This window comes from Phoca vitulina, unplaced genomic scaffold (genome assembly GCF_004348235.1).
Source record: "Phoca vitulina isolate PV1807 unplaced genomic scaffold, GSC_HSeal_1.0 scaffold61, whole genome shotgun sequence".
Taxonomy (NCBI): domain Eukaryota; kingdom Metazoa; phylum Chordata; class Mammalia; order Carnivora; family Phocidae; genus Phoca; species Phoca vitulina.
The window spans coordinates 8,026,675-8,044,115 of record NW_022589764.1 but is presented as its reverse complement, the minus strand read 5'-3'; the positions used below and the strand labels follow the sequence as shown (position 1 = coordinate 8,044,115).

The 17,441-nt window shown below is 47.2% G+C and overlaps 1 protein-coding gene across 6 annotated transcripts in view; it reads left to right on the top strand.

Moving 5' to 3' along the window:
• Positions 1-17,441, top strand: part of APBA2 (amyloid beta precursor protein binding family A member 2) — a 246,272-nt gene that overhangs the window by 43,856 nt on the left and 184,975 nt on the right. For all 6 annotated transcript variants that reach the window (XM_032391287.1, XM_032391286.1, XM_032391284.1 and 3 more), the window contains exon 2: positions 1,116-1,222. The gene's annotated coding sequence lies outside the window, so the exon portion shown is untranslated. The remainder of the gene's footprint in view (positions 1-1,115; positions 1,223-17,441) is intronic.

The window sequence follows — 17,441 nt, the reverse complement described above, 5'->3', positions numbered from 1 at the left end:
GCTGTTAGCCTCTTTATTTTTTTTTATTTATTTTTATTTTTTAAATTTTTTATTGTTATGTTAATCACCATACATTACATCATTAGTTTTTGATGTAGTGTTCCACGATTCATTGTTTGTGCATAACACCCAGTGCTCCATGCAGAACGTGCCCTCTTTAATACCCATCAGCAGGCTAACCCATCCTCTCACCCCCCTCCCCTCTAGAACCCTCAGTTTGTTTTTCAGAGTCCATCATCTCTCATGGTTTGTCTCCCCCTCCGAATTCTCCCCCTTCATTCTTCCCCTCCTGCTATCTTCTTCTTTTTTGTTTTTTCTTAACATATATTGCATTATTTGTTTCAGAGGTACAGATCTGTGATTCAACAATCTTGCACAATTCACAGTGCTCACCATAGCACATACCCTCCCCAGTGTCTATCACCCAGTCACCCCATCCCTCCCACACCACCCCCCACTCCAGCAACCCTCAGTTTGTTTCCTGAGATTAAGAATTCCTCATATCAGTGAGGTCATATGATACATGTCTTTCTCTGTTTGACTTATTTCGCTCAGCATAACACCCTCTAGTTCCATCCACATCATTGCAGATGGCAAGATCTCATTCCTTTTGATGGCTGCGTAATATTCCATTGTGTGTGTGTGTGTGTGTATATATATATATATATATATATATATATATATATATATACCACATCTTCTTTATCCATTCATCTGTTGATGGACATCTTGGCTCTTTCCACAGTTTGGCTATTGTGGACTATAAACAGGTCATGATCATGACTCGATGCGGGGCTCGATCCCAGGACCCCGGGATCATGACCTGCTATAAACATCGGGGTGCACGTACCCCTTCGGATCCCTACATTTGTATCTTTGGGGTAAATACCCAGTAGTGCAATTGCTAGATCGTATGGTAGCTCCATTTTCAACTTTTTGAGGAACCTCCATACTGTTTTCCAGAGTGGTTGCACCAGCTTGCATTCCCACCAACAGTGTTAACCTCTCTTTTTTTAACATGTGGTCCGTCGCTCAGATAGAACGCCTGTGTGTTCATAAATGAGCGGCTTGCCTGCAGCCCCCTGACACCCTATTTGTGCTCTCTTTCGTTTCAGTCTCCAGAAGATTTACACATTGCTGAATCCCGTGTGGGCACGCCAGCCTCCGAGGCCAGGACCGTCCTGCGGATGGCTGAGAGTCCTCTGGGGCCCGGCGACTCTGAGTGAGTAGGACCTGTGGTTGTCACCGCTGTGCTGTGCCCCACGTGCCATTGGCATAGACACCTCAGCTCAATGGGAGCTGGGAGAACACCAGTGCGTCCTGTTGCCCCCACCTCTCTCTCTAACAGAAGCTTAAATGCAGCTACGCTAAAATTTTTTCATTGTTTTCCTTTTTTTTTTTCAAAGTTACCTTCATTTTTTTTTAAACATTTTAAAAAAGATTTTATGTATTTGAGGGAGAGAGAGCGTGAGTGAGAGAGCAGAAGCAGGGGGAGCAGCGGAGGGAGAGGGAGAAGCAGGCTCGATGCGGGGCTCGATCCCAGGACCCCGGGATCATGACCTGAGCTGAAGGCAGCCGCTTAACTGACTGAGCCACCTGGGCGCCCCATAAATTTACCTTCATTTTGTGGAGAGAGACGGGAAGGAGTGCAGGATGTCCCTAGAGGACAGGTGGCCACACAGTAGACTATGTTTCCTATGACCCTGTCCATCTCCCCTGTCAGACCCACTGGGTCCCCTTCTGCTGCCCTGGTGTTCTGAGTGGCACTGTGTTGCCTCCTAGGCAGCCCCCCCTTCCTGTCAGGGTGCGGAGGGGCCAGGGGCATCCAGGGGGGTGTCTCTCCCTCGGAGTGCAGCCATCAGGGCCCCAGGATGTGGGCAGGGTCTGCCCCGCTGACCTAGCAATAACAATTCCTAAATTGTTCTGCACTCAGGCCATTGTTCTGACACAGGTGGCCAGCCTGGGGTGCCCCTCCCCAGGGTCAGCAGGTGGGGCAGGGCAGCCTGAGGTTTGGGGATCACTGTGGACAATCCACCCCACCCTCGCCCAAGTGGATTGTGCCGGGCGCCCGGGCTATGACCGAGGCATCAGACAAGGCTGTGCCTGAGGGTGTGGCACCTGCTAGGGAGTGTGTCCCCAGGCCTGTATTAGCTTCTCAGGGCTGCTGTGACAAAGTACCACGGACTGGGGTCTTAAACAACAGAGGCTTATTCTCTCACAGTTCTGGAGGCTGGAAATCCAAGATCGAGGGGGCAGTGGAGATGGCTCCTTCTGGCGACTGTGAGGGGGTTTGGTTCCAGGCCTCTCTCCATCTGCTGGTGGTTTCTGGCGTTCCTTGGCTTCTGGCGCCGTAATTCTAACCACGTGGCCTGCTGCTTGTGTCTATCTCTGAATCCAAATTTCCCCTTTATATAAGGGCACCAGTCATACTGGATTAGGGCCCACTCCAATGACCTCACCTTAACGTGATCATCTGGAGAGACCGTGTTTGCAAATAGAGTCACAAGCACAGGTCCTGAGGGTTAGGACTTGAACATTATCTTGGGGGCCATAATTCAATGCATAAGAAGTCCCCTTCTAGGGCAGGGCCCATCTTCCAGCTGCCTATGGGGTCTGGTCAAAGGAGCAGCCCAGCCTTCTCCTGCCAAGGGATGGGGGCATCATCAGCAGCTGTGTAATCATCCCACACAAGCCCTTTTCATAGCAGGGTGCCTTTGTCACTGTGCCAGGCCCTGTCCTGGGTGCTGGGGAAACTGAGGCAGTTAGGACCCAGCCCTGTGCACAGGCGTGCTTACACAGCATTCTTGGCCAGGTCCTTTCTGGCTGTGACATGACATACATCACCTGCCCTCAGCCCCCTTCACAGCCCTTGGTTCACTCTTTCAAATACTATTTTTATTTTATCAATATAATACCTATACATATTTTGAGAAGTCAAGAGTTCTGTAAGGTTTATGAAGAAAATGATAGACTCTTGGCTTCCGCCCTACTCTCCCCGTGCAACTCCTGCCCTATTCTACTCCCCATAGACGACCACTTCCAGCTTTTAGCTGTTTCTTCTGGGATTTATCTCCGTATTTGTAAAGATTATGTATGTGCTGTTATTTCTGGACTTCCTGTTGTGGTAAAGATGATTTTAACTCATAGTTTTCATTCTGTAGGGCTGCTCTATTTAACCAATATAGTTATTTCATAATTTTGGGTTAAATCCTTATAAAATGTGTATCAGTCAGGATAGACTAGACCAGGAGATAGTAATAAACATCCCCTACATCTGAGAAAATTTGGTTTCTAATTAGCAGGTCTAATGTTTATTTTCATTTCCTGTTCTTTTGTTTTTGAGCAATTTCAAGACAAGATGCAGAAAGGTTGTGACCCTGTTTCCTAAAAACCAGAAGTAAGCCTGGGCATTCTTCGGTTTACTCTGGTTGGCTTCCCACCCTCTCTCATCCCACCAAGAATTCTTGTCCAGGTCACCAACACCTGGCATTGACAAATCCAACATGTGATTTTCTGTCATCATCCTAATTGCCCTGCAGCGTTTGGATATTGTTTCTCTCTCTCTCTCTCTGCCTTGATCTCAGTCTTAGGGGGAAAGTCTCCAGTTCTCACCATTAAATATTATGTTATCTGCATTTTTAAAAAATTGAGGTTAAATTCCCATAACATGAAATTAACCATTAACCATCTTAAAGTGTATAATTTAGTAACATTTAATGCCTTCCCAGTGTCGTGCATCCATTATACTTCTACCTTGTTCCAGGACACGTTCATCATTCCAGAAGAAAACACTCATGCTCATTAAGCAGTCTCTCCGCATTCCCTGTCACCCTTCCCCCCGCCAATCATCATCCTGTTTTCAGTCTCTATGGATTTCTCTATAGTGGATGTTTCCTATAAAATTAGAAATCATACAGTATGTGATCTTTTGTGTCACAGCCTCTAGAACTGTGTGAAATAAATGTTTATAACCCAGATAGTCTGGGGTATTTTGTTATAGCAGCCCAAATGGCCTTTGATTTGGCATAATGTTTATGAGGTTCATCCCAGTTGTAGCAGGTATCAGAACTTCGTTCCTTTTTTTTTTTTTTTTTTGTTAACATATAATGTATTATTTGTTTCAGGGGTACAGGTCTGTGATTCATCAGTCTTACACAATTCACAGCACTCACCATAGCACATACCCTCCCAATGTCCATCACCCAGCCACCCCATCCCTCCCACCCCCCACCACTCCAGCAACCCTCAGTTTGTTTCCTGAGATTAAGAGTCTCCTATGGTTTGTCTCCCTCTCTGGTTTCTTCTTGTTTCATTGTTCCCTCCCTTCCCCTATGATCCTCCATCTTTTTTCTCAAATTCCTCATATCAGTGAGATCATATGATAATAGTCTTTCTCTGATTGACTTATTTCGCTTAGCATAATACCCTCTAGTTCCATCCACGTCGTTGCAAATGGCAAGATTTCATTTTTTTGATGGCTACGTAATATTCCGTTGTATATATATACCACATCTTCTTTATCCATTCATCTGTTGATGGGCATCTGGGCTCTTTCCATAGTTTGGCTATTGTGGACATTGCTGCTATAAATATTGGGGTGCATGTGCCCCTTTGGATCACTACATTTGATCTTTGGCGTAAATACCCAGTAATGCAATTGCTGGGTCGTATGGTAGCTCTATTTTCAACTTTTTGAGGAACCTCCATACTGTTTTCCAGAGTGGCTGCACCAGCTTGCATTCCTACCAACAGTGTTAGGAGGGTTCCCCTTTCTCTGCATCCTCGTCAAATCTGTCATTTCCTGATGTTAATTTTAGCCATTCTGACTGGTGTGAGGTGGTATCTCGTTGAGGTTTTGATTTGTATTTCCCTGATGCCGAGTGATGTTGAGCACTTTTTCATGTGTCTGTTGGCCATTTGTCTGTCTTCTTTGCAGAAATGTCTGTTCATGTCTTCTGCCCATTTCTTGATTGGAAGAACTTATTCCTTTTTAAGACTGAGTACTATTCCATCATATATTTCTGTACCACATCGTGTTTATCCATTCATCCGTCGATGGACATTTGGGTTGTTTTGACCTTTTGGCTATTGTGAATAATGCTGTTATGAATGCATGTGTACAGGTATTTGTTTGAATACATGTTTCCTGTTCTTTTGTGTATATACCTAGGAGTGGAATTGCTGGATGATATGGTAATTTTTGAGGAACCACCAAACTGTTTTCCACAACTACTGTATTGTTTTACATTCTCACCAGCAGTATATAAGGGTTCTGGTTTTCCTCATCCTTACCAACATTTGCTCTTCTCTTTCTTTTTTTTTTTAAAGTTATGGCCAGCCATATGGGTGCGAAGTGGTATCTTATTGTGGTTTTGATTTGTATTTCCCTTTGTGAAGCTAAGGATATTTTTCTCTATTATTAATTTAGTGAGTGTTTTTTTTTTTTTTTTAATCAGGAATTGGTGTTGGATTTTGTCAAATGCTTTTTCTGCATCAATTAATATGATCATATATTTTTCTTCTTTAGTCTTGTGTGTGATGGCTTACATTAATTGCTTTTCTCATGTTGAAGCAACATGGCATCACTGGAAGACATGTCACTTGGTTGTGGTGTATAATTCTTCTCATACATTGTTGGATTCTATTTGCTAATATTTTGTTGAGGATTTTTAAGGGTGTTCATGAGAGATACTGGTCTGTAGTTTTCTTATAATTATCTGGTTTTGATGTTAGGGTCATACTGGCTTCATAAAATAATTCAGAAAGTGTTCCTTTCTTTTCTTTTTTTTTTAGAGAGAGAGCGAGCGAGCACGCATGTGTGCATGCAAGTTTGGGGGGATGGGGGGCAGAGGGAGAGAATCTCAAGCAGACTCCCCGCAGAGCAAACAGCCTGACACAGGGCTTGATCATACAACCCTGGGATCATGACCTGAGCCAGAACAAAGAGTTGAACACTTACTGACTGAGCTACCCAAGCGCCCCATTCCTTCCTTTTCTAATTTCTTTTTTTTTTTTTTTTCCTTTTCTAATTTCTGAAATAGATTATATGAGAATTGATATCCTACCTTCCTTAAAGATTTGATAGAATTCATGAGAGAAGTCATCTGGGCCTAGTGATTTTTTGGGGAAGGTTATTAATTATTGATTTAATTTCTTTAATACAGATAACCGTTCACTTTGTCTTTCTCGTTGTTTGAGTTTGGTAGTGTATATCTTTTAAGAAATTGGTACATTTTATCTAAATTATCAAATTTGGGGGCATAGAGTTCTCTGTAGTATTCTTTCATTATGCCTTTAATGTCCATGGGATCAGTATTTCTTTTTTTTTTTTTTTTTTTTTTTTTTTTATTTTTTTTATTGTTATGTTAATCCCCATACATTACATCATTAGTTTTAGATATAGTGTTCCATGATTCATTGTTTGTGCATAACACCCAGTGCTCCATGCAGAACGTGCCCTCCTCAATACCCATCACCAGGCTAACCCATCCTCCCAACCCCCTCCCCTCTAGAACCCTCAGTTTGTTTTTCAGAGTCCATCGTCTCTCATGGTTCTTCTCCCCCTCTGATTTCCCCCCCCTTCATTCTTCCCCTCCTGCTACATTCTTCTTCTTCTTTTTTTCTTTCTTAACATATATTGCATTATTTGTTTCAGAGGTACAGATCTGAGATTCAACAGTCCTGCACAATTCACAGCGCTTACCAGAACACATACCCTCCCCAGTGTCCATCACCCAGTCACCCCATCCCTCCCACCCCACCCCCCACTCCAGCAACCCTCAGTTTGTTTCCTGAGATTAAGAATTCCTCATATCAGTGAGGTCATATGATACATGTCTTTCTCTGTTTGACTTATTTCGCTCAGCATAATACATGGGATCAGTATTTCTTTCATTTCTGGTATTAGTAATCTGTGTCTTCTCTCCTTTTTCTTCTTTAGCTTGGTCAAAAAAACCCCCAGATTTTTGGTGTGTTGATTTTTTTCTATCATTTTCCTATTTTCAATTTCAGTGATTTATGCTCTTTTGCTATATTTCTTGTGCTTAATTTAGGCTTAAAATTGTTCTTCATCTTGTTTCCTAAGGTAGAAGCTTAGGTTATTGATTTTAAATCTTCTTTTCTAACAGATACGTTTAATGCGATACATATTTCTCTAAACACCGCTTTTGCTACATTCTACAAATTTTGACCAATGGTATTTTTATTTAGTTCAAAAAAATTCTAAAAATTTGTTGACATTTCCTCATTGACCCTTGTATTATTTAGAATTGTGTTGTTAGATTTTGGGTTATTTGGGGATTTCATCTATCGTCCTGTTAATTGATTTTTGGTTTAATTCCATTTTAGTCTAAGAAAATACTTTGTATGATTTCTATTAAAAAAAACTTATTAAGGTGTGTTTTTGGCCCCAAATGTGGTCTATTTCACTGCTATGATCATAATGTTTGTATTCCCCCCTCCCCCAGCCCCCTGCAAATTACTTTGTTGACGTCCTGCCTCCCAAGGCTATGGTACTCGGTAGTGGGACCTTGGGAAGGTGATTAGGCAGAGCCTTCCTGATGGTATTAGTACCCTTATGAAAGAGACTTCACAGAGCTCTGCCATATGAGGATACACTGAGAAGTCTGAGCCCCGGAAAGGGACCTGCCCCTGACCATGCTGGCTCCCCGATCTTGGACTTCTAGTTCCTAGAACTGGGAGAAATAAAAGATTGTTGTTTATAAGCCTCCTAGTCTTGGTATTTTGTTATAGCAGCCCAATGGATTAAGACACTTGGGTGAATGTTCCATGCAAGCTTGAGAAGAATGTGTATTTTGCTGTTGTTGGAATATTCTATAAATGTCAATTAGATGCAGTTGATTGATAGTGCTGTTCAAGTGAACTATCCTTGTTGATTTTCTGCCTGCTTGTTATATCAGTTACTGACAGAGGATGGTGAAGTCTCCAATTATAATAGTAGATTTGTCTCTCTTTTCAATTCTATCAGTTTTTGCCTCATATATTTTAATACTCTGTTGTTAGGTGCATAACTGTTTAGGATTGTAATATCTCCGTTTTAAAATTTATATTCAAGTTAGTTAACATATAGTGTAGTATTGGTTTTAGGAGTAGAATTTAGTGATTCATCACTTACATATAACACCCAGTGCTCATCACAACAAGTACCCTCCTTAATGCCCATCATCCATCTAGCCCATCCCCCCCACCTACCTTCCCTCCAGCAACCCTCAGTTTGTTCTCTATACTTGAGTCTCTTACGGTTTGCCTCCCTCTCTGTTTTTATCTTATTTTATTTTAGGATTGTAATATATCCCTGAAGAATTGAATAGAATTATATATCATTATGTAATTGCCCACTCTCTATCCATGATGATTTTCCTTGTTCTAAAGTCTGCTGTGTCTGAAATTAATATCGGTACTCCCGATTTTTTTGATTGGCATTAGCATGGTATATCTTTCTCCATTTCTTTACTTTTAACCTAACAGAGTCTTTATATTTAAAATGGGTTTCTTGTAGACAGCATATTGTTTGGTCTGGTGTTTTTATCCACTCTGACATGGTTTCATGAGAAGTCTGCAGTTAATCTTTTCTTTGTTCCTTTCTAGATAAAATGTTTTCCCACTTCCTTCTGACTTCTTTCATGATTTTCTCTTTCTCTTTGGTTTTTTGCAGTTTGCGTAGGTATTTTTTGGTTTTGTTTTGGTTTTTGTTCTTTTTCTTTTCTTTTTTTTTTTTTTTAAGTATTTATTCTGTTCGGTGTTTTTTGAACCTCCTGGATCTGTGGTTTGCTGTTGGTAATTTTGGGAAAATTTTGGCCGTTATTACTGCAAATATTTTTCCTTCTCCATTATTTCTTTTGACTCCTTTTGATATTCCAGTTACATGTATGTTATATCTTGATATTGTCCCACAATTCTTGGATGCTACCCCCAACCCCCATTCTTTTTTTCTCTTTGCATTTTAGTTGGGAAAGTTTCTAATGACCTATCTTCAAGCTCACTGATTTGTTCTTCAGCCATCTTGAATCTACTGATGAGTATTATTCATTTTCAAGGGCATTCTTCATTTCTATTACAGGTTTTTTTTTTTTTTTTTTTTTTAAGGATTTTATTTATTTATTTATTTATTTAATAAAATAAAAATATTTTTATTTATTATTTATTCCAGAGAGAGAGCGAGTAGACTCCCAGCAGAGCGTGGAGCCTGATGCAGGGCTCCATCTCAGGACTCTGAGATCATGACCCAAGCCAAAACCAAGAGTTGGACGCTCAACTGACTGAGCCACCCAGGTGCCCCTATGGGTTCTTTTTAAAAAAAAATTTCTAGCATCAGGGCACCTGGGTGGCTCAGTTGGTTAAGTATCCAGCTCTTGATTTTGGCTCAGGTCATGATCTCAGGGTCGTGAGATCAAGCCCCACTTTGGGCTCTGCACTGGGCATGGAGCCTGCTCAAGATTCTCTATCTCCCTCTCCTCTCTTTCTCTCTCTCCCCGTCTCTAAAAAAACAAAAAAAAAACCCCAAAAAACTAGCGTCTCTTTTTGATTCTTAGACTTTCCATGCCTCTGTTTACCTTACCAATCTGTTCTTCCCTGTTGTCTGTTTTTCCCATTAGAACCCTTAACATAGTAATCATAGTTATTTTAATTTCCCAGTGTGATAATTCCAAAATCATGTCATATCTGAATTTGGTCATAATGCTTGCTTTGTCTGTTTTAAATGTGGGTTTAAAATATATATATTTACATTCATTTTCATATTTATTTATTTTGTTTTCAATAAGCCATTTGTTGAAAGCCAGACGTATTCTGTTGGAAAACATGAACTGAGGTCATAAGCCTTTCGTGTGAGGGTTTATGTAAATCTCATCAGGGGTCGGGCTGTACGTCATGTCTCCTGTAGCTGTTGGTGCTGGAGGCATCAGAATCCTCCTTGGTTTTGCTTCCCCACCCTCGGCTTTGGCCTTCCCTTGGCACTGCTGGGCAGAGAATCCGCAGCTCTTCGAGCTGTCACCCACTGGTGTCCTGCTGGAGCCTTGTGTGGTGGAGAGGTGTGGGGGAGGGGAAGCATTCTGTAATCCTGGGATGAAATCTCCATCTTTAGGTGGGCCTGGGCTCCTGGGCTGGGACCTTCACCGGGGTTTCCTCTCACTTCGCTCTTCCGACCCCCTCAGGTGAGACAGGGAGGCCAGAGGGGCTGCCGTGGGCGGGCCGCCCTTCGCAGGTGGCTCTGAGACAAGGTTTTGGCTAAGTCTCTCCCCTTGGACAACAGACTTTGTTATGGAGAAGGTTCTGGGTGTGTTTCTCCATGTTTACTCCCTCCTCCCTGTGCCAGAGCCAAGAGGTGTTTCTTGGTCCTTCAGATTTCAGGGGGCAGTCTGCAAACTCTGTTCACTGATGGGTCCAGGAAAAGTCATTGGTGTTCCGTTTGTCCAGGTCTTTCTGTTTGTAAGGATGCGGGTGACAACTTCCAAGCTCTGCACATGTTGGAGCGGAAACCCAGCCCTTCCCCGGCTTCCATTTTCCTCATGACTCTTGTCACCACCTGGAATTACATACTTTATTTAATAGTTCACTCATTGTTTTGCCTGTCTTCCTCATTAGAACATAAAACCCAGAAGACTGGAACTTCGTCAGTCTGTTCCCCCTCATCCCCACACCTGGAAGAGTGGCTTTTTCCGATAGCTCTCATGGTGGCGCTGGGAGTGGGCTCCCTGGGCCACAAGATTGGCCCTGCCCACACAGAAGCTGGTGGCTTTTCTCCGGTCACTTCTAAATGGCCGGCTGTTTTGCCCTCTTGCGGTGGGTGAATCTTGCACCCCACCCTTTCCCCTATATTCCCAATACTTTGTTTTGGGGATTGCAATCGTGGGCCCTCTGCACATCAAGAGAAACAAAATTACCCCCGTGCTCCATGTCTCGCTGAGGATCCAGCCGCCAGCGTCAGTTCTCACGAGCAGATTTTTAAACCATCGCCATCTGTTCTGCTCTTCATGACGAATGTAAGAAATATTGTTTTCCTGATTCCATCGGGGCAGGGGGAAAATATGGATTCCTAAAGACCACAGTTCTTGTAGAGGAAGTGTGGATCTGCCACCCACTCACTAACGATACGGTTGTTCCTGCCCCCAGTTGAGGCATTCCAAGTAAAGTTAGTTTACTGAAAGGATCATATTGGCCACTGACTTCTGTATGGAAGGAAGTTAGGAGAAGGGTGGACGTAGGGAAGTTGGTGCTGTGAAAGAACAAAAATCCAGCTGAGTGCATTAGGAAATCTAATTGTCTTCATGAAATGATTCTTGAATCAGGCAGCATGCGTCCCATCTAGCAAGTAGAGGGGAGCTCTGAGGAGTTGTACAAAATTCAAGGTTTTTATAGGAAGGGGGGCGGGGCAAGGAAGTTATTAGCAAAAGAAAAGAAAGGATTATCTCCGGCCTGGTCACCTTCCCTTAAGAGGAAGAGTAGGGGTTCATGCAGTATGATCTTATTTTCTTTTGGGGGATGGAGAGGGCCCTGTGACAGGTGACCTCACTGATGCTGATCAGAACATTCTTCACGGACTGGGTAGGACTCCCATTTCTGGGGGAGGTAGAAACTGCAGTTAGGTTAGATATTAAGCCCCTGTTTGGTGACTTGGCCTAAGTGATGTCATATTAGGCCTGTGGTTTTCTTTTTTAACAATGCAGAGGCCCAAAGGCTGTGTCCCTCCACCTCTCTGGGGCCTCAGTGCCCTGGGATACAGGGTGGAGATGGACTGGCAGTGAAACATTGTGGCCCCTGCTGCTGTCGGGGAAGTTTCCACAAGAAGGCCAAGTTTGGGGACTGTTTTCTGCCCTCAGAAGCTTGTGAGGTTGGCCCAGGCTGGTGGCAAGCTGGTAGGGCCAACCACAACGCTGTGGCGCTGGGTGGGCCACATCTATGCCCGTGGCAGACCTGGGCATCCCGCCCCACATAGGGACGGAGGCAACATTTTCTGCGGTTCTATAGGGGTTTGGGCCGAACACTTCAAAGTGCAGATGCGTACAGCCCATGTGGAGTTTTGCAGCTGGAGGATACCAGGGAATTTTATTGGAGAAGGGTATGTCAAGTCTCCTACCCAGTGTGTGGTAATGCTGGTGTCCTCCTGAGACATCAGAGCCCGATGCCACTGTACCCACTGCATTGAATCACCTGCATTGTGTAAGAAATGAGTGAGACATAGCTTTATTTTTACCACCACTGTCCCTCCGAACCTGCGCCGTTGAACATTCAGGGAAGTCCTAGAGCTTTCTGTTTTTTCTAAGGCAATAAGATGTTCCTCTGGTCACTTTCAGTCCCAGGAATCTCATTTCAATCGTCAAACGAGGAATCAGTGAATCTCTGGAGCTTTGTCCACGGGGCTGGAGCCTGACTGTCCTCGGAAGCTAGCAGCGGAAGGAGGCTGTGTGTGTGTGTCCTCTGCTCTCTTCTCTTGCCTCTGTCCCTGCTAGCCAGGGTTGGGCCCCGAGAGATGGAGTATCTGGGCAGTCTGACCTAAAAGGGGCTGTTTGGCATGTTCGGGGCCCAGCAGATGTTGAGCTCTGGACTGTCCTCTTGAGGGGCACTTGTGTGGGTTTCTCCGAGATGCTCCTGCTGGGAACTTGTAACTCACACCCACAAAGCCTCGTTGGGCTGCTGCCTGTGACTGCTGCAATTGTCCCTTGCATTCGTGCCCCCCACCCCCGCCCCGGCTCCTTGGGCAGTCCTCCTGGGCTGGCCGTGCCCCCCACCCATGAGCAGTTGGCTGCTCTTCCCAGGGCACCTCCTCTTCCTCCCTTGGCGGGGGACAATTCTGGCCATGGCCTCCTGCCTGTGGATTTTCATAAGACCTATGTGCCAGCCCCCCAGATGCTGGGGATGCAGGGCCGTCATCCCAGGACCCCTGCTCCAGAGGTAGACAGAGCCGCCTGCCCCTCCTGACGAGGCACAACCCTCCAATAAAAGCTCCCCCCGCCCCGCCACCCCACCTTTCTACCGGTCTTCTGTGGGCCAGAACATTGGGAAAACTGGCTTGGGGATGTGATGAGGGGGCATCTGTCAATGGTGGATGTGGCCATGCTTGCCACCTCTGCCGGTGCTCCCACAGCTGGTGGCCTCCCAGGACAGACAGCCCCAAGTTGGTCACTCTGGAACTCCTGGACTTTCAAAGGGGGGCGGCAAATGGGAGGTGACAATGAGGACAGAGAACTAAAGGGCACTGTGAGTCAGAGGGAGTCTCCTGCCTCCACCCAGGAAAGCAGGATGGATGAGGGGTGATCGTGTGTCCTTGTCCCCTGCCCACTGACACCTGGTGCTGCAGCCTTGGGTTCAAGCCATTGCCACACTTTCAACAGGGCGGTGCTGCTCCTTTAGTAGGCGGCTGGAGAAACACTCTCATTTTGCAGAGCTGAAAGAATGTTTCTAGAGCTTGTGCAGGGGGTCCACCTGTTTTAGGAGCGGCTTGACTCTATGAGGGTTCCAGAGGGGTTGTTTCCAGGAGTTGGGTGGCGTCGAAAGGTTAATTGGGATGTTGTTGTCTGCATTTGGCTTGGAGATGGGAAAGCTTTATGTTTATTCAAATAACAGTTAATTTAAAATTACAATTTTAGTCTTAATTGTATGTATTTGGGGATCCCATTTAAGTCTCTGGAAATAATTGCAGAGTAATATTTTGGGAAGTTATATTAAAATGCACAGATGTTCGAGGAAAGAAAGGTCCCGGTGGGTGAGCCTCAGCCCCAATGGAGAGGATGCCCCGGACAGCTTCCGCAGCAGGCGGAGAGGTGACTCCCTACCCCATCCTCGGTCTGGTTCTGGGCAAGGCTGCTGGTGAAGCCCCTTTAAACACAGCATCAGCCAAATCCAGCCCTCCTCCTCCAGTTCGGTGCTGTCAGGTTCCAGGAAGGAGAGGCCCAGTCAGTCAGTGTCTCTGCTTCTGGGGAGGCGTCTGTGGGAAGGGAGGGGAACAACCAAGGCGGGGAGAGCAGGAGGGGTAAAAGGGTGGGGCAGATCCTTAAAACTCTGAGGCCCTGTGCTTGCTGGCCACGGGGTAGGCATGAGAGGGAGCTGCTCCCGTGACCAGAGCGCTGGGGGGCTGCTGACCAAGGGGGAGTGTCCCAAGGGGCCTTTGCGGCTGCCCCGTGGGCCTCTCCCCTCTGTCCTTATTGCCTTCCAGCTGTCGGTCCTGGGGCGGTCCCTGAATGCCCCCATCCTCCTGCCATCCTACAGAGCATCCGGGCAGGGGCCCATCAGAGAGAAACGAGCCCCTCAGCACGCTCTGCAGGCAGGACCTGCTGGGTACTTCCTGCGTCTCCATGCCCCGGAGGCCTCTCCTGTGAGGGCTTTGGGCTTGACTCACAGTGACATGGGCAAAGACTTGTTTGTGGCACTCGCTGGCACAGAGGATTTTACTCCGCGCATGAATAAACCATACCCCCGAGATCCCATAAACATAAACTGGACGGGTTTCTGCGGCCCCTCAGGAACGTCTCGGCCCCAGGCTGGGCTGGGCTGGGCCACGGCTCGGAGCTGTCGTCCAGTGTGCGGAGCCCCGTGAGCCTCGCAGGGCGTGGGGATGAGCCGTGACTGCATTTGGGCAGGAGGCTGCCCTTCTTGCGGGGCTGGGCGTGGGGAGACCTTGCCTCCCTGCCTCCGGCCGGCCGTTGTAAGAGCAGGAAGCCCCCTCGGTGGCAGAGAGCGGGCCTGTGAGGTGAGACCGGCAGGTGCGCTTACCGATCTTACCGTTGGAAGCCAAGTCTGCGAGCCCACAGCTTACTGGTCTGCAGTCAGGGCCGGTGGTGGGGTCTGACAGGCTGCAGGGTCAGCCCCTGGAGCCGCGTTCTCCAGTACACCCTGTCCTCTGTGCCGTGTGCCAGTTCGGCTCTGTGTGGAAAGGGGAATAGGGACAGACATAGTTCCTGCCCCCCACGGAGCCCACAGTCTGGGGTATATGATGCTGGGGCCCAACCAGAGGCGGCCCATGGTGGGCTGGAGCCAAGGGCAGAGCGGAAGTTTCCAGGAAGATGTGATTATTCGCTGAGGCTGACAGGAGAACACGGGTCCAGGAGGAGGAGAGATGGGGGTGGCTTCCAGGCAGAGAGAGCTGCCCACGTGCAGGGACAAGGTGGAGAGTGCAGGGCTGTTGATGACTGGTCTGTAAATTCGAGGAAAGACAATTCTGGATCAGAGAGACTCGGGCAGAGGTGAGTGGAACAGGCAGCTGGTCAGACCCCTGCGGCCCCAGAAACAGAGTTAAGGAGCTCGGACTGTGCCCTAGGGCAGTGGGACCACTGCAGGCTTTTGAGCAGGGGTGGGGGGGAGACTGGACGGAGCTTGCCCTTTGTGATTCTGAATATGGGAATGGATGTGGTGGTGGCAGGTGCCCCTAGGGGCTGTGCTCACCTTTCCACAGGGGAGGACCAGGGATCAGTAATTGGCTCTGATCATGCAAAACAGGTGCCTGCCTGCTGTGTAGACCTTGTTCACGAGGGCTGGTGGCTAAAATGCTAGTCTTTCTGAGATAACAAAGAGGCAGAGTGAAGGCTGACCAGTGACCGGTGAAGTCCCCGGGGCCCAGGTGGGCGTGGTTTCTCTGGCGCCTGTGCGGGCTCTGCCTTGGCTGTGGGCCTCTTTATTGCTGGGGCTGCTGGTGGCTCAGGGCTGTCACTTGTCAACCTCAGTGCTCTATCCTCAGAGGCATCCCCAGAGCCATGGATGATAATCGTTGTAGAAGGACTACCCGTGGTGTACCTGGTAGCTTGGCTGCCCAGGGCTGTCGGCTTAGAGGTTAACTGTCAGAGAGGCCAGAAAAAGGAAAAACAATGTTAAAGCAAAGTGCACTGACTTGCCAGACCTGCTCTATGAAATAGTAGCTTTATCCTGTAACATCAGTTAGGACTAAGTTTGGCTGCGTAAAGCATAAAAGTCAACGTAATAGTATCTTTAACAAGAAAGAAGTTAATGTTTCTCTCGCTTAAAAGAAGCGCGTAGGTGGGTAGCTTCATGGGGGGGGTGGCTGGCCATGATGGACTCTTACCTCTTTTGGCTCTACTGTCTTCACACATGGCTTTCCCTGCAAAGCATCTTATGGTCCAAGGTGGTTGCAGGAGCTCCAGCCATCAGGTTTGCGTTCCAAGCAGCAGAAGAAGGAAAGGTGAGCAAAAGGGGCCTGCCCCCAAGCTGAGTAAACTGCCTTTTAAGGATCTTTCCTGGGAGTCCCTGTTGCGTTTCTTTATCTTTTTGGCCAGACACTAGTTACATGGCCCCAACTAGCTAAATGGGAGGCTGTGCAGTTCAGCTTAAAATCCAAGTTTTGTTGCCATGGAAGAGAGTGGAAATGGTTGTTGGGGAGGCAGGCAGTCCCCTCAGTCCCAGCCCCTTCCAGAAGCCTCTGCCTTATGGCATGTTCTGCTCCAAAGCCAGCCAGCCTGTTTGCTTGCCTTCTTTCTGCCTTGCCTTTCTCTGCCTCCTCTTGTATTGGCTGGTGCCCACCATGCGCTAGGCACTGGGAGTCAAAGATGAATATGACAGAGAGCCCTCATGGGCTCAGCTTTGGCCTGCCCTGCTGCCTGGATACTGCTCTGATTGGTTCTGCGGGGTGTCCCCAGAAGAAGAGCGGGCGGCAGGGGAGGCAGGCTTCTGAACTGGATGGGAGCTGAAGATCTGGACGGAATCCACTCTGTACACCTGACCAGCTCTGTGCTCATAAAGTGAGGGCAGGACTGCTTGGTCCTCCCAGGGCATGGTGAGCCCTGAGCGGATGGCAGTGCACTGTGTCCCGCATGGGTCCTGGCACACTTGATATAGCCATTATTGTTCTTATGAAAGACAAAAGCAGGTGTTTTCCATTTGTCCCCCACAGGCTGAGCTAGAAGTGGGAGAGGCAGTTCTCCTATACCGTATTTCTTTGAATTTTTATTTGGTTGATGCTTCCCTAAATCACAGGTCTCCTTAAGCAGAGCAAGAACCCTGCACAGTGGCGTGAACCCTCAGGACCCCTGCCATTGCCTCGTGGCCCTGCTGTCCTCCGAGCCATGCCTTCCTTTACCTGCCTGCTGCAGCATGAGAAGGGTGTGCAGCTCTGCCCTTTTTGTCATGTCTAACCTGCGCAGTCCTGTGGGAATGGGAAGTTGGAACCTGCAGCGCAGGGTCCAAGTAAGTGGCTTTTAAATGATCCCTGGGGGATTCTAGGGCCAGCAGAGCTGAGGGCCAGAGCATCAGCCCCTCTGGGCACAGGCAGAGGCCGTCCAGGGGGTTAGTGCCAGAGGAGGGCAGTGGGGGCAGTGGCCAGTGGGGGCTGAAGTTCAAGGTTGCCGTGCAGATCCTAGTCGGGTGGAGCTCCGGCTGGAGGATCGGAGTAGACGTGGAGGAGTCAGCGGGGCCTTTTCCTCAGCTCTGGAGTCTGTCTGGCTCAGGATAGATGGAGAGTCTGCCTGAGGGGCAGCCTG